The sequence below is a fragment of the Mus caroli genome, unplaced genomic scaffold (assembly GCF_978045245.1).
Source record: "Mus caroli unplaced genomic scaffold, Mus_caroli_1 scaffold_14, whole genome shotgun sequence".
Taxonomy (NCBI): domain Eukaryota; kingdom Metazoa; phylum Chordata; class Mammalia; order Rodentia; family Muridae; genus Mus; species Mus caroli.
The window spans coordinates 63,897,678-63,916,228 of record NW_028227269.1 but is presented as its reverse complement, the minus strand read 5'-3'; positions in this window follow the sequence as shown (position 1 = coordinate 63,916,228).

Genomic DNA, 18,551 nt, shown 5'->3' with positions numbered 1-18,551 from the left:
AGTATCTCCTCAAGGGGGACATTATTCTAGGTGCTGAGGGTCAAAGGGCACTCTATTTCAAGAGCTCTGTGACAGACGGACAGTTCACTAAAAGATTTTTAACATGCAGTGATTTTTTTTAAATATAGTAGACTTATTTTTTCACAAAAGAATCCATGAAAATGGAGGATAAAATAATTTCTCGTAAAGTCTCTGACGCATAAGGAAAGTATCTCACCAAAGTCTTCAGCTGTCAGAAAAAGTAAAAATAATTTCAGTATATGTCTAATAATAATTGCTACTCTACCAAATCCTATATCTACTCTTGACAAATTCTTTCCAATTTAATTTAAAAGTTGTGTGTGTACACACATGCACATGTGGAATAAGGGGTAGACTTCAGCTAGTTCCCTCTATTGCTCTTCGCATTATTTTTTGAGGCAGTCTCTCACTGAATCTGCAGTTTTCCGTGTTAGCTAGACCATCTCTGAATAAGCTTCAGGAATCCTCCCATCTCCTTGTCCACCACTGGAATTATAGGCTTGTCTCCACATCTGGCCGTCCTCTGAGTGCCAGAGAGTTTTCAATCTCAGCCCTTTCTTCAACAGAAAGCACTTTATCCACTGAGCTATCTCCCCAGGCCCAAATTTAAAAAAAAAAAAATTAAAGCACAATTTATTGTTCTTAATTAGTGAAGATTCTAGGATTTAAAGGCAAAAATGATAGAAACCAATGTGTGCCTGCTTGTAAAAACAAATAGCATTTCAAACATATTTCATAAGCAAGAGAGCAATTTGCCCATCACATCTTTATGCTTTTTGAACCATAACAAGAAACAAAACTTCAAATCAGATTTTAGAGGCAGACAAACAAAAGAGAAAGCAAAATTATATACTCCAAAAGTCAACAACAAAATTTATTCACAAAATGAAGGTACAGTTCTGTCATATGTATATCTCAGAAAACAAACAACAGCAGGAAATAGAAAATTGAAGGAAACAGCTTCCAGGTCTCTATGAGTTGCCCCTTCTACCCCAACAAGGGTCATAAGGTTCATGCCTTCCTTGCTTTCTTTGAAATTCAACCTGACTCCTTAGCTATTTATTTCCTAGAGAAAAAAAAATCCCAAGAACGTATTAAAAGCAAATTCCTGAGTGTCAGGTGAGTCTTCTGAGACGAGCAGTGAATGTTCATTTATTATTTGAAGCCACCTCAAAAAATCAAGGAATGAAACGGGCATGAAGAAAAATTAAGTAAATGTAAAGAAGTCTGAATGTCTGTAAGATTTTTTTAATGTCTTCATTTTTAAAAGAAAAATAAATTCTACTGACTACACCCCTAATTGGAACCTTTTTATTGTTTTTAATAGATTTATTCTGACTTTTATATATCCTTATAGTACATTCTGATCACCCTCCTCTGCCCACTCCTAACTCTGTGCCACCTTTCTCTCTCAACAAGTTTCCTTCCCTCTATCATGTCTTTTTGTTTTGTCTTTGCTTCTAAATTGTGACCCTCCTAATTTAACCATGGCCACACAGGAGAACATGGGTGTAGAGCTATAAGCAGGTCTTAGCAGCTCTATACACAATAGCTAAAAACTGAAAAATCAAATCCCAGCATCTATCAGTAGACTAAGGGATAAAAGAATTTTCTACTAAAATGAGGACAAATTAAAAAAAAAAGGAGACAATCTAGTGATAACAACAATAAGAAGCCTATCAAAAATATGTACGAAAAACAGCAAGTACTTATGCAAGTCAATCAACTTAATGTTGGTGAATGATCCAAACTAGCTTACATGAGAGAAGTCAAAACAGTGGGGTTAGGGAGGTGGCTCAGTCACTAAAGTGCTTGCCACACAAACATAACAACCTGAGTGTGGATCCCCAGAACCAGCGTACAGTTCAGGTGCACTGGTGAGCTTGTGATCCCAGCACTGTACAGCTTATAGACCAGCCAGCTTAGCCAAACTGATGAGACACTGTCTCAAAAACAAAACAAAACAAACAAGCAAAAAAACAGTAGTGGAGAACAATGGGAAGACACTCCACATTCACTACTAGGCTCCATATGTGCACACACACCAGCTCCACAGAGGTGCACACACCCATAAGAACATATACATACACTATACACAGGCAACTTTAAACAATGGTCCCCTAAAAGCAGCTGGGTAAAAAATGTTCTGTTTGGAAGTAGATGTAGCTTACATGTATGTAGATACTTGTCAAATTTCACTGAATCTTGACACTTAAGATTTACACCTCTCTGTGCAGGTAAATTTTAATAAACTATAAAATAGAAAACATTCTAGTTCACGACTCAGAAGTCACTGCTGGAACCATCATATGGTACAACTTAAGAGTACTGAGTTCCCAAAGGAGAATCTTGGAGTCTTGTGATAAAAAAAAAAAAAACAAAAACAAAACAAAACAAAACAACAAAAACAAAAACAAAAAACCCAGGACTTGCTATGTGGTGGGTAGACAGAACGCAATATGAATCAAGACTTTGAACTAGATTTTTTTTAGTTTGCCATATTTATGACTGATACACTACAACACAGGTAGCTTTATCTAAATTACATCTCCAAGTTATATGAAATCAGAGGGAAGATTCCGAATGTAGGTTGTTGTTGGGCTGGCATACAATATGAAGAAGAAACCATTCTCTTTATCAATGAACCCTTTGTGCTTTCTGACCAATGAATCTGAATTTTATAGGAAACAAAAGACATAGTTATTCTCTGAATTTTGCTTTTCTCAAATATCATCTAATTTATCCACATTACACTAGCTCAGTGCTTCTCAACCTTCCTCATGCTGTGACCCCTTAATACAGTTCCTCACATTGTGGTGACCCCCAACAATAAAATTATTTTCATTGCTACTTCATAATTGTAATTTTGCTACTGCTACAAATCATAATATAAATATCTAATATGTAGGATACCTGATATGTGACCCCTATGAAAGGGTCGTTTGACCCACCCAAGAGGATCTTGACCCACAAATTGAGAATCACTGCACTAGGTAAACTGAAATACCTACTTAAATTTATTATCTCGGGCAGAAATACTGAAAAAGCAACAATTAAAATTGAAAACACTGATGGTTCATCTACAGGGAAACACTCTAGTGGTCACTTCCCTGGCTGTTCTTTAAACTCACACACCTAAAAACTTGTGTTCTAAATTCAGTTAGCAATGTTATAGACTAAACATTATAATTTTCTTGTTTAATGCAAAATAGTCAAACAACAGACAAAAAAATTCTGTCAATTTCAACTGTGAAACATTGCTTTTAGTAATTGAGAGTTCTGGCCAATACAGAGAGCAAAATAAAAAAAAAGTGGGTTAAAATGTAAATAGCACACATTAGTATTGCGGCAGATATCATATATGAAGAGTTACAGCGGGCAAGTGAGCGCCCTGAAGACAAGACTGCTCAGTTGCAATGGGTGAACTCTGGTGCAGTACACCAGAGACTTCTCCCAGGATTGCTTCTTGCTACTGATGTGCTTTCTCATGTTTGTCATTGCCATACTCCTCATTTACTTGGCTGGGTGTGAGTGGAGACCCTCACTGCCTATAACTTGGCCTGATTACTTCCTTGGTGAAGGGCCACTCTATTCAGCAAGTTTCTTGCTGATCAATATGAAGATGAAAGTTCTTGAGATAATGCTGTCTAAATGAATTAATGATTTTATGGAATTTCTGACTTTATTTAAAATGAAGAAGTTACCTTGATTTAAATAATTTTGGGAAATTGGGGTAATTGATAGAAAATATAAAGTTAGGAAATTACAACTATTGATAGAAAGTTTTACGTTAGAATCAAGAAAAAAAGTGTGCCCTTTCCTGATAGAATGGCAAAAGTGGCTTTGTTAGCGAAAAGAATACAGTGAGTGTTCATGCATTATAGGCAAAAGCACATAATTGAAGAAACAAGAAGACCAGGTTTGGGTCAAGTTAGTGATCAAAGAAAGCATACACTCTAGGTTGGGCTTGAGTTTCTTCATCTAGGAACTAGGGATAAGGTAACAGGTTGTCGGTGTGCACCAGGAAATAATAAAGTTATGATAAGGAGACAATAATTCTAAGAACAGAAAATGGATGATTGGCCAACCTAGCCAAAATAGTCAAAAATAAGACGTAAGATAGCTTCTTAGTAAGTACAGATTGTTGTCAACCAAGCAGAGAAACTTGCTTCTGTAGACTTGGCCTGCTCAAAATTTGTTAATCAATGACTAAAAAGTTACTGCTTTGAAACACAGTGAGTTTTTAAAGAGAGGGCTAGATGAGAGTGGTTTAGTTAGATATGTTTCATATAAGAAATGTGTAATCAATATCCTGTTGTAATTTCCTCTTGTGTAATGATTTTAGGTTTTTTTTTTTTCAAGAATATGGTTTTTTCCTGGTGATTATCTCTGGAAAATGTATAACTTATGGCTACGAAGTAATTTTCTTCCTAATAGAAAAAAAAAAAAAAAACTTTTGTCTTACGGGGTATAAAAAGGGGTTAAGAGAAGAAATCAATCATTGGAGCCCTTCTTTGTTCCAACCACTCTGTGTGTGTGTGTGTGTGTGTGTGATTTACTCCCTTTCTCTAATCACTGGCTGCCACAGGCAGCAGCCTCCATAGATATCTCAACAGACCCCCATCAGCTACTGAACCACACTGGCTGCCTGCCTCGGTTTACCCTGTGGTGTCAAAGCTGGCCTTTGGCAATATTGGTAGAAAGTTTCTGAAAGAATAAATGATATATCTAAAACTTAAGCCAGGTATGACAGCATGTCATGTTCTTTTGTTCCCAGTATTCAGGAGGTTGAGGCAGGTGTGTCTCTAGATTAAGGACAGCAGGGCTTGCAAAGAGAGTCCCAGGACAGCCAGGGTTACACAGAGAAACCCTGTCTCAAAAACAACAAAAATATACATCTGTATATATGTGTGCGTGTGTGTGTGTGTGTGTGTCTGTGTCTGTGTGTGTACATGTGATTTATATATGTCCACTGTCCATAGCTGTAAGCAGTTACAAGAACATAGTCAATTTATTTCAGGAATTTGATACTCTACCCCCAAATATTGCAGATAAATATTACAGTTCTAAGATACAGGAGGTAGAGGCAGAAGTATCCAAAGTTCAAGGTCATCCTCTGTTATAAAAAGAATTTACTATAATATGGATACATGAGATCCTGTCTGAAAATAAAATAGAAGGGAGGGAGGGAGGGAGGGAGGGAGGGAGGGAGGGAGGGAGGGAGGGAGGGAGGAAGGGAGGAAGGAAGGAAGGAAGGAAGGAAGGAAGGAAGGAAGGAAGGAAGGAAGGAAGGAAGGAAGGAAGGAAGGAAGGAAGCAAGGAAGGAAGCAAGGAAGGAAGCAAGGAAGGAAGCAAGGAAGCAAGGAAGCAAGGAAGGAAGGAAGGAAAATCAAGCCCTGTGTGTCATTCCAAGGAAACTTAGAGCTTCTCTACTCACACACTAGTTTCTCATTCGGCTGTGTTCACAGCTTTTTAAAAAACTAGACAACCAACCACTCTGTGGCATCTCTTTTCTTTTTTTTTCTTTTTCTTTTTTTTTTTCCTCTTTTCAAATTGTGAATAAGCACTTACCTGCAAAAGATTCTGAAAGTCATTTCTGGGCATCCACGAGCTGATGATTAATAAATTTTCTAAAAAATGAATCATTTTAGTAACTCATGTTTCAGTTAATGACCATTTAATTGTAAATGCTGGAGAGAGAAATGATTCATAGCTGCGGGCAGGAACCTCCTCTTTCCGATGGGGGTGGGGGAGGGTTGGGGGGACCCTTTGATGCAAGTGATGCTCTTGGAAGCCAGGGGTGAGCACATGGCAGTGAAACCTTTCTGTGATTTCAACCCATTGCTAAGAAAAAAATTTGTACGCTTTAAATCACAATCCTGGATGTACTTGAAAATAGTGACCTAGTAGTATATTAAACAAATTATTGTTTCTATCAACAAGGCTTGGTGTATATAGACGTGTATTCAGACCTGTAACTGGAAATAAATGCAGAGCCCCCATACCCGCCCCTACCACAGCGCAGTGACACCAACTGATTGGGAAAACTAAATTAGATAAACTCTTACTTCAAAACGGCATTTTAATTTATATATAGAATACTCTCTTATGGAAGAAAAAAGAGAGGAAGAGAGGAGATAGACTACTTAGAAAAAAACAAAATTTCCTGTACTGCAACTCCCTGTAATTACTCTACTGCTCCTTTAAAATATCCCTCATCCGTCTGATGTGTTACTTGCATTTGCTTTCAGACAGATTTCTTAACAGCAAATTGCCTCCAATTTCATCTGTAACCTGTGGTGACACAAAGTGAACTGAGTTCTATAAATTACCATGGAAATTGGTGAAGCCAACAATTTGGCGGAACAAAGCCCCGAGGATATGACAAGTGCAAGGAGAATATGGGGTTTGCAATTGCAGGTTCAAACTGGAGAAGAAAACATTTGCATTGAAAATCCCTTAATACTGAAAGCCATACTATGTATGGCTCCTAAACCCAATAGTTTCATAAGAAAATTAAAATTGGTCACTTCATTAACATCACTGGCTACTCGGACTTCTTATATATCCTCAAGTTGTAGGCTGTTCTTCACTAGAAGTATACATTAGGATCATCCACTGTTAACTGCTTATGGCTACCAAACATGTCTGAGTCATTTTATAGCCTTTCTTTGAGCAGCATCATGACCAGATGGCTTAACGAAGTCACTTTGTGTGAGACCATGACTAAGTGCTGCTGTGGGTACAGACATTTTGTCACAAAATCAGAGTTAACTTTTAAAAGTCTCTGCCACAGAGGAAGTCTGACATGCTCTATTTGCAACCCGTCTGCATGAAACCCCAAACACAGGAGTTTGGAAGCTGTTGGCTTGGATAAAATGAGGGTGCAATTAAAAAGAAAAAGGTTAGGAAAAGAACATGCTGAGAATTGAAAACAAAATCTGAAATGATGTCCCAGCCTGCTCATAAGTTTCTTCTCGCAGTGCAGAAAGCAATCTCCAATGCTCTACTTGGCCCAGACTCTTCTGTCTTTTCTCTGCTGTGGCCTGACCTTGTGGTGTTTTAAACAATTCACTGAAATAGTAAGAAGTTGGTGCATTCACAATCTTTGCTCTATTGCTCTGAAGATGCTAATTCTCTCAAACACATTTACACACTTGCATACTGCAGAAAGTCATGGCTCTTATATTTCCTGTTAGTTGTTAGGTTTCTTTGTTATTGGGTCTTTCCCATGTAATTTCCACCATGCGCATTACCAGTCTCATCAGGAAAAATCCAGACCCATATGTTAATCTAAAATGATTCTTGGGAATACAAGCATAATTAAAGAGGGAAACATTTTCATTTCTGCGTTTACAAACAGTAGATGAAACATAGGAGCTCTTTAACCGTGTCCCATAAAGATCGCTGACTTGGAACAGAAGGAAACCGTGGGGATTTTCTAGTCAGGAGTGAAACATTAAAATTTTGCACATAAAGAAGCTATGGCCTGAAGAGGAATATGATTTACCACAAGAAAGTTAGTGAGAGAGCTAGTCCATATAAACTCTCAGGTCCATAAACCCAAAGACCCAGTGATACTAAATATCCGTATTAGAGACAAACTCTTCCAGACTGATAAGAAATAAGCATATTCTCCCATTTTCACTACAACTGCGCTTAAGCTTTACTCTTGGCTTTGGATGGTGTCAAACTCTCATTTCTTTTAAAGTAATCTTATAAATACTCTACTACACATTTAACCTCCCACAAGCACATTTTCATTTATTTTGAAAAACACCCGTTCCAACCTGTCTCTGTGCCTCATTAGAAATGGGCAGTCACACAAAGTCACATCCAATCTGAGACCTGAGATCAACAACATTTTCCCAGTTAAGAAGTAGAGGAAGAGACCCAAGAGGGAAAGCAAGTCTTACATGGGGAGAAAAAAAATGATTCCGACTTCTGATACATTCTGGCACTATAATTAAACTTTTCAGAATGAGAAGAGACTTGGACTCTGGCCAGTCCAGCATTTCCCAGGAGCTCCTTGTACTCTAGAGGCTCAAGACAGGTAAGGTAGATGAGAAACTATACAGTAAAACAAATTTAAATTAACTTACTTTCTATAAAATCATGATAGCCGTTAGAAAGCAAGCCTTGCGAAAAATTACAGACAATTTACCCAAATTTATTTGGACAAGAAACCCACTTCTAGAAGGTCCAAAGTTAACATCTTGAGCAATACTTTTAGTGCAAAGGTTATTCCAGAAGAGTTCTGGAAGTTATCATCCTGTAAAAGGTAGAATCGAAGCAAACAAGTCTTGTCAATCAGTTATCAACAGTAGGAGCTTGTCCGTTGATCCTAACCCCCGTGGTTGCAGAAAACTGGCTCCAGCCACCTCAATGACAATGAAAAGGCTGAGAGAGGAAAAACCAAGCAAGAAGCCTCCTTCAGGGCGTGCAGAGCTCAGGGCCCAGCACTGGAATCCTTAGTTTCAGTTACCAATTTGGCACAGACAGGGTCACCTGATGGGATAATTTCAACAAGAAATTGTCTAGATTATGTTGTGCATCTGTCTCGATTGTTAAATGTAGACCAAACCTAAAAGTGGGTGTTGCCATTCACCAAATTGAAATCCTGAGTTTTATTTTTAAGATATTTATTTACTTTACTAATGTGTATATACACTGCTGTTTATGAAGGCCAGAGGTGGTATGAGCTCCCCTAAAACTGTGTGAGCCAACTGATGTAAGTGCTGGGTGTTAAGGCCTAGGTAAAATGGTAAGGCCTAGGAAACTATTACAGGGCTAGCCTGCTATTACAAGGAGACTTTCTCATATGTTTCTGATGTTATTAAGAAACTTTCTAATGCCAAGTTGATTACATATTCTTTTATGTTTTACTCCCTTGAAACCAATCACTATAGAGGTCAGTACAACTGCTTTGAATAGTTATCCACAAGAAGCTTGAACCCGAACCACCCGAACCAACCACTCAGTAGCACATCCTGTGCCTGTATATAAGCTTTAATGTTATCTGCTTTTCGAAGCTGCCCCTAGGATGGATCCTAACCCAAGAGATATAAGAAAGTATTTAAAATAAGACTGTCATTTTGAGTAGTAATCGAGTAAAGTTTAAATCCCAAGATGTCCTCCAGAACTGACATCCTACTTGGCAGAAAGAGACATATACATGGGTAATTGGCATCCTGGTTGGCAAGTTAAGACATGAATGTTAGATGAGACAAGGCCTATCCTGGTAGGCAAGTTAAGGCATGAATATTAGACAGGGCAAGTCCACTGCCACGGCTGAATACCCCAACCAATGGGAGCAGGATAAATGTACAACACAGACATGCTCCTAAGGAAATCCCCCAATCCTTAAATTCTAATAAGTGGAATAACTTGGCACAGATGTTTGCAGATCTCAGGCTTTAAAAGCCCTGTAGGACCTTAACTTGGGGGTCACAGTTTAGTTCCCAAATCTGGACTGTGGCCCCTGATCAATCAGTCCTGGGGCATATGCTCAATAAACTATTCCTGTCTGACTGATAGTGGTGTTCCTGTTGTTTCTGAGGTGATTCCTGGATCCGAACACTGGGAACAGAACTCTGGCCCTTTTCAAGTGCAGCAACTGCTCCCAATCATTGAGCAAGCTCTTCAGCCCTGCTCCGGGACTTTATGAAAAAAAAAAAAAAAAAAAAAAAAAGCAGGCTGAGCGCAAAAATTAACCCATTGTTTCTGCTCTTGATTGTGGGTGTAGCTGCTTTGGGGTCCCCTCACTGGTGAACTGTGGTCTGGAACTGCAGCCAGAGTTGACCACTTTCTCCCACAGATTGCTTTTTGTTGGGGTGTTCAGTCCCAGCAAAGTACACAAAACAAGGATGGGCATGATAATTCATATCTTATTTTTTAATTTTAGAAAACATGACCACTTATTTTACTATACGCAAAATGAGAGAATATTAAAAATGCTTAAACTCTAAAGTCACACAAAAAAACTCTCATAACACATTAAAAGAAACATTCAAAAATATGTTTAAAATATTGTGGCTAAACTTACATTGGACCAAAAAAACAAGGAATATTTTGAACAACAATACGCACAGTAGCAGCAATACATTAACACTCCAGATATATGTAACCCAGTGAGTTCACGGTGATATACACACAGAAGAGAAAGTGTAAATCACTATTGACTGCTAGGTGAAAATCCTGTTATGGTTTTTTTTGTTCAGGGTATACCTAAGATAAGAAAAGAGCTGATGAAGGGAAGTTCCTCTCGACACAAGTTTTCAAATTCATAACAGAAAGGGGAGAAGAATAATTACAATGTCACACTAATGAAGTGATAGCTCTAGACAAAGACCAATCCCCTAAATAACAAAAGATACTCAGGCTCCTCTGGGCATGGAGAGGCTCTATGAAATATCTCTGCCCTAAAATTGAACCTGAATTTGATCAACTCCTTTAATCCAAATGCCTTTTAGAATAAATACAGGTCTCAGAGGAGCATGTTAAATGATGCCACTATGTTAAAATCAGCAAAATTCGCAAAATGAAAAATCCTGCAGCTGATTCTAGTTTCTTCAACAAATAAATTACAAGGGGAACAGGAGACAAGCAGAGAACACAGCAATGAATTTCAAACTTGTGTCTTCTGTTTGTAGCCAGACGGTATTACTTTAGGAGGTTGATAAATTTACAGTTTTTAAGTAGCTACTTTATAGGGATGCATGCAGCAGTATTCTCTGAAACTTCATGAACACGGTGTTAGGTGAAAGCTCTTGACAGTGAAATGAGATGCGCTAAGATATTAAAATTGTTGATGGTGAAATGTCTTCATAGAGGATCTGGTATAACACTCCGCCTAGCTTCATAGGTTTACAATTACACTTAATTAAAAGGCTTCTTACGGTGTTCTGCTAAGTCACAATCTGATTTTCATAGCACATCTGATTAAATAAGAAACGATGACCAGCTGGTGAGCCGGCCCCAATGGTGAGCACAAGAAGAGAACAGGCCTTAGTAGCCAGAGTGATGCCCTTCCCTGCCTCACCCCTGCAGTAGTGGGAAGGGATCTCCACACCACCACCACCCCCCAACACCACCCCCGCACCCTCCACCCTCACCCCTCCCCGGAGAGCAGGAGAGCAGGAGAGCAGGAGAGCAGGAGAGCAGGAGAGCTGGGGAGCTAGCAACTAGCTGTAGTACTCGAGCCAATTGGCCCTGCGCCTTACCTGGGCAATACAGTGGAGCTGGCCCAATGGTAAAGGCAAGGGTGAGCCAGCTCCAAGGGTTTAAACAGGAGAGCCCCTTGCAGCACTTGCAAAAGTGCCCCCCCCCCCATCTTGACTGGACAACACAATGGAGCTGGTTCTGAAGGTCTGAGTGCCTAAGAGCTGACCCTGCCTCCGGCCGATGGTAGAATCGAGTGTCCTGGCCAGAGCACTTCTGGAGAGCTTCACCTAATGTTGTGGATAATGGAGAGCTGGCACCCTGACCAGCTCAGCTACCTACCACCCAGGCAAAGATCCAGGACTCTGAGTTGGTCCACCCCCAAATCTCTCTCATCTGGGAGCTGTTGAGACAGTGAAAGGACCAGTCCTGCTGATCCAGGACTGCAGGATCTCCATGACCCAGGGCAACAGCAGGATAACTGAGAGAAGCCCCGGTGAGGACCCAATATTGATGGTGTCATAGAAGCCAGACACCTCAAACCAGACCAATGACTCATTGAAGTAAACATTTGCAAGTGAAGATGAGTGTGCAGAGGGATATACTGTGGGACATGCTATGACAGACTACAGCTTGCATGATGAGATGTTTTCTATGCTCTGGGGTTTGTTTTTATTTGTTTTGTTTTTGGGTGGGTGTGTGTGTGTGTGTGTGTGTGTGCGCGCGCGTGCGCTTGTGTGTTATTTTAAGGGCTCTCCCTTTGCCAGGGCAAAGGGTGGATATGAGGAGGTAGGGAGATGAGCAAAACTGAGGGGCATGATGTCAAACTCATAAAGAATCAATGAAGTTTAAAAAATATATACAGTCTTTAAAAAAAAAAAAACAGCAGCTATTATCAACCTTGGTGCACCTCAATTGTCTTTCAGTGTAATGTAATAAAATAAAGGAGTATCAAATATCAAAAAAATAGAAATGAAAAGGATAACCAGGACTACAGAGTTTTCTCAGTGGTTAAGAGCATGTGTCTCTCTAACAGAAGATATAGGTGCAGTTCTACATCTATATAGCGTTCTAGGTCCAGGGGATCTAACACCCTATTCTGACCTTGGCTGCACATGGTACACAGATATCCATTCAGGCTAAACAGTTATCCAATATTAAATAAATAAACCTAAAATAAACTTAAAGGATAACCAATGTTTGACTATAAAATGATCATTGATTATCTTTTAGTTGCATATCTGATTATATCAGTCATTTACTATGAACATTGATTTTCTACCTAGGTCAGTTTCAGTGGATCCTTCTTCCTGTACATAGCAATCATAGCTGCCATTTACTAAGTGTCACCTACTCAGATATTAGTTTAAAAGCAATTAAGACTTAACACTGACTGATGGTACTTTATTTAGCAGTTTCTATTTTGTGTCTCATATGTCTCTTTAGAACCTTATAATAAACTTCAAATCATCTATCACTTACCTTAGAAAGATGAACACTATTCTGCAACGTTTACTGTATCAATTTCTCAATATTTTGAGCTTGCCCTGTATTTAGCCATCAGCTATTTCAGAGGCTACCTTTTCCCTATCTTACTATATCATAAACAAGTCAATTAATTACTTGGAATCCTCCCTGGGTTTGCTAAATCCTTATTGGACAGATAGAAGAGACTAGATGGTTATCCTCCATCTCTGCCTCCCCTTAGCTGGCATGCTGGAACATTTATATGAGGGCTGGCATCAAACCCAGATCTTCATGCTTGTGAGAAGGTACTTTACTGACTGAGCAATATCTCTAATCCATAGATTACTATATTCTTTAGAGTGTTTAAACATATATTCCATGTTACTATTTACTTGGCTAAGAATACAGTGTTGGTCATTGTTTAAATTTCACACATATTTTTTCACCACAACTGACAATTTAAACTTGATTCCATGAAAAATATCTAAAGAACATTCGTGCTGACAGAAATGTAAAGATACAATTATTTTTGGTATGCATTTTGGAGTCCAGCTGTGGTTCTGGGGCCTCTGCTTCCTCCCTCTCAAGGTGTTCAGACCACGCTGCACACAGGGCTGGAAGGCTCAGAGCCCAGAATGGGTGGAGTTCTGCAGGATCCAGATGGGAGCAAATGGTCAGGGCAAAGGGAAAAAAGTCTTTTCCAAAGTCCTTAATGTTACAGTTCTTTTAAGCGAAGGCCTTCTCTGACGATCAGTCTTCAAGGAAACAGCTCTCTGAGACGATATTAGCTTGTACGTGTTTCTTTATTCAGGGTGGGCTTGTATGTATACACTTTATTGGAGTGAATCATTTTGGGGGAAGTGGGTGAGAATACCCAGGGTGGGCAAAAGTCATTGGTTGAAGGCTAAGGTACTGAGATGCCTCATTAGCATGGGGAGGCATTCCAGGAATTTTAGGTGCAGAACTTCATGACATTCTTCAAGTGGGGTCCGGATTCCCCAGAGAAGAGGAAGTCCCACTGACAAAGGAATCCGCCACTTTGCACCAAGCTCAGGGCTGTCCAGTGATGTCGGACTTTTACCTCAGCAACTTGGTTTCCCAACAGAGTATGACAGTGGTTATAGAGACATGTGAACAAATGAGAGTAACCATGTCCCAATGATCCTTTTCCAATAATGCTGAAATTTAACTTTTATAACATTCTTCACATATATAAAATATTGCTTTACTTTTTCCTTTTGAAAATTTTGTTTTCTTCTACTTGAAAAAATGTTTTTTATTTTTTGATAATTTTATACATGAATAGAACATATTTAGATCATAACTACCTCCTACACAACTCATTGCAGGAGCCTATCCTGGAAGACCAGCCCTGCTAGTCAGGTTCTTGCTATATAGCATAGCCTAACCTACAATGCCCTATACAAATCAGACTGGCCACGAACACACAGCAAACTTCCTGCCTCTGCCTACCAAGAGAGCTTGAATTGCAAGCATGTATCACCAAAGTTGTCCAGGTCTTTGATGTTTTTAGTCTCTTCAATATATAAGGTTAGAGGGGCTGGAGAGATGCTTCCACTGTTAAGATTGTGTACTGCTCTTTCAGAGAAGCCAACTTTGGTTTCAGGCACACAGTTGTCTGTAACACATTTGTCTGTAACTCCAGCTCCAAGGATCTAATGACATCTTCTGACCTTCATAGACAACTATATTCATATACATATACATACCCCTAATAAAAATAGAAGGAATCATTAACTGTGATGTTTGTTGGCAGTATGGTTCAGTAGTATAATACATACCTGGGTGCACACAAAGCCTTGGGGATCCACACACGACATTGGAAAAAAAATTGTCGAAAATGTAAAAGCTAGATTAAAACCACATGAAAATAGACAGTGCTTTGTATTTAGCCTTGTATTGGTTGCCTTTTTGTTACAAGGAATAAGGGATTATGTGCATGCACTAAAAACAATTTAATGAAGAAAGGACTTATTTTGGCTTAATGTCCCAGAGGGAAACAGTCCATCATCACACAACAACCAGGGAAAACGGGGCCATAAGAGCAGGAAGCAGAGAGATCACATTTTATCCAAACACAGACACCAGATGGGAAGAGACAAAGACAAAAGGAAAAACAGAGAGAAGAGAAATATGGACAGACAGAAAGAGAGACAGAGATAATTAATAAGAAGTAGGGTGAGGCTATGAGACCTACAAGCCTGTTTCCAGTGTCATACTTCCTCCAGGAAGGTTCTACCTACTAAAGGCACCATAACCAAGTGTTCAAATATTTAAGCCTCCAGGGGGCATTTCTCATTCAGGCCACACAGATTTTTAATTTGGCAATACCTCCTTATCCCAAATTGATTTCTTGTTAATTGCACTTTGTTTCTCGGAGCTCTACAGACGCAGCCATTATTATGTACATGTTTGCTGCTTAGGGAAAAGCATGTTATACCATTGTACAATCAGAAACAAATTAATGTGAGGGACCTTTGATAGAGTTCTGCTTGAACATTTTCCAATACATTGTAAGTATGTATATGAAATGAAACCTGGCCTGTTAAAAGATGTCTAGTTGGGAGTTGGTGGCACATGCCTTTAATTCCTGTACTTGGTAAACAGAAGCAGGCAAGTCTCTATGGGTTTGAGGCCAACCTGGTCTACAGTATGAGTTCCAGGACAATCAGGGTTGCTACATAGAAAAACTCTGTTTTCAAAAAAAATCTCTAAACAGAAAGCAGCTATAAAGTAGCTACAAGGAACAAAAATTAACTAAAGAAAAATTTAAATGACTTTATGCTATTACCATGTAGTAAATAGATAGGGGAGAATGTATTTATCAATAATTTAAGCTCTCTGGACTTGGTTAGAAAGAAATGAAGGGGAGCTTGTGGTGTGGATGCCAGTGAGGACAGGATTAGTGTATATTTGTACTGAAACCTGCGATAGGAACTACAGCAAAAGAAATTCCCATTCTTTCTTTTAATAGCTGCAAGGGTGTAGACAAAATTAAAATGCCATGAAATGCAGTTCCCCTGTTAAAAGAGAACAAAAGGGCACAAGATTGGAAGATGGAGGTAGAGGCAACAAGTACACAAAAAATGCAATTTAATGCCGTCTCTTACAATTTGCATGCAAATAATTTGAAGACAGTAAGATGATATCTTCCAAATACCTGAATCCTTAAGGATCTAAATCAAAACTGGAGCTGTGTGTAAACTTCGGATGATTTAAATGCTTAGAAAAGAGTCAAGATTATGCAAACAGTATTTTATGAATCAATGCCTAAAGCATAAAATGGTTATCATCTATCACCTGCCTTCAGGTGGGATTGGCACTGTCTCAGAAGACAGAGCCACTGTGCAAAATTCCCATCTGTAGAATAAGGACTGAGGGGCTGAGCAGCCTTCTTAGGGTATCAACAAGAAGGAGGCAGAGCAGAAATCTGTAGTTGGTTTTATTTTTCAAACTCCAAGGTCTTTTTTGTGTTTTAAGCAGCAATAGTTAGTGTGCTGTCCTATCACTGTCCATCCAGGCCCCTAAACGAACAGAATGGCAAGGCATTCTAAACAGGCAGCAGCTGCAACTACGTACTCTGGAGACATGCTATGCCCAGAGTCTAGCTCTCTACCTGCCTGCAGATGCCATCTGTGGTACCTGTCAGATAGTACAGGACCGGAGATGATGGAAACACAGCTCATCAGCTAGTTAAAGGGTGGGGGCTGCTGGCTGCACTGTCCTTCACTTGCCAATCCATTTTCCCTGGAGCTAAGAGTAATAGTAGAGGGGAGAGAGTCAAAGTCTACATTGGATTTCTATGCCTTCTATTTTTAATTAGAGGTTTCATTTTAAACTTTCCCTTTTCCTTAGTGAAGAGTGCAGACTAATTCGCAAGAGAGCTTGGAGTCTTGACATCCAGACATGACAAAGAACACGCCACAGGAGGGCTACAAATACCACTCCAAGCACTTCTCAAACTCTTCATTTAATTAACATGGATGATTTTTTTTTCCCTGCAAAACACTGTCATTTCTCCTGCCTGTTCCTCTACACAACAGGATATTCCAGGAATTCAACTCAAGACTAGGAAAGTGGGTTGATGTTAATCACCTCCAAGGCTTACGTGTTGACAAGTAGGAGAAATGAGGTTACAGGAACATCTTCTAAAGGGCCAGCCATATGAGAAGAACCATGTGAAGAATCTCAGAATTGAAAAGTCTGAACATTTCCATGATAGAACCTCCAAGTCCCAGCGACACATTTTCCTTATGGAAGACGGTCTCTCCTGGCAATGGACTGTAGGGAATAATCAACTGTACTTTAGTAAACATTTAGTGTTTCCTTTGCAGCATTTCTTTCATATTTCTTAAGTCTTTCTCTGGCCTTCGTACTACTTCTATACACTGTTATAATTCTCTTCCAGCTCAGTGATAATATTCCATCCCAGTGGCCAGTGGGATGGCTCTGTTGGCAGAAGCTCTTGCTCTGCTGGCCAGACAACCTGAGACTGACTTCTCAATCCATGTTCTTGCTTTTTTAAAGTTGTTTGTTTGTTTGTTTGTTTGTTTGTTTGTTTGTTTGTTTTTGAGATTACAATTGTCATTTCTCCCTCCCCTTCCCTTTCTCCAAACCTAACCTATATGCCCATCCTTATTTTCTTTCAAATTCAACTGTGAGACTGTGTCTCAGTAATTTCAGAAGCTGTACTCATAAAGTCTTACCAACATGACTGCCTAAACATTAGCTGAACAAAGACAACAAAACACATGCCAAAGTAGACAGGGAAAAGCCCATAAAGTCTGAACTCATGTATGTGTTTTTTGTTTTGGGGTGTGTGTGTGTGTGTGTTTTGTTTTGTTTTAATCTGAGTGTGGTAGCTCACATAGTTGTCCTTGCACTTCTATAACAAATTGGGAAGTAGAGATAGGGGTTGAGGGGCATTGCCAGGAAGATCAACTAGCCTGGAATACACAGCAAGAGAAAACTGTACCAGATAAACAATGAGGAGAGAATCAACTGCCCTACAATTGTCTTCTGACTTCCACATGCCAGCCATGGCATGTTCACATCTGAGTTTGCATACACATATGCACACACATCAATTTTTTAAAAAGAATGTCCTATCCTAGTTTCTATTCATCATGAACATGTATCTGGGCATAAGGGTTCTGAACGTGGTTGTGTGTATGTGTATAAATGCCAGTTGTCAACCTCAGGGGTTACTTCCCAAGCATTGTTCAACTGGTTTCATATAACAACTTCTCTCACTGGCCTGGAATGAACCAAGGAGGCCAGTCTGACTATCCAGTGAACCCAAGGGATCCGGATGTCTTTGCCTTCTAGCACTGGGATTACAGCCATGAACCACTCTGCCAGGCTTTTATACAGTGGGTTCTGGGCATCAAACCTGGGTTCTCATGAATTCATAACAAGCATTTCCTCAAGTGACAAATTTCCTCGCCTTATATTCTTATTTTTATTGTTTTCTACTAAAACCTTTGTATGTTGCTGTTTTTCTTACAAAACAATATTGTAACTGAAGGCAAAACCTATATAAGAAAAATATATGCATAGTTCAAAAACAAAACAAAAATATGCTTTCCAAACAGGTACTATCTGCCACTATCCCCGAGTAAATTTTGTTCTCGAGGTCTCTCAGGCACTTTAAAGGCAGAACAAAGTATGACACACCAGGATTATACACATTTGGCCTGAGGACAGTTTAACACCTAGGAAACCAAGAGTCTGGAACCCCTGGAACTACTGTACATAACTCCATCAGGCAGCCGGGCCATAGCAAAGTACACTGGGTACAAGGTTTCTTTACTCTGACTTCCTCTACAGCCAAATTAACTGCCCCGTTCAGAAGCCATTCCTCTAAGCAGATGGGTAACATT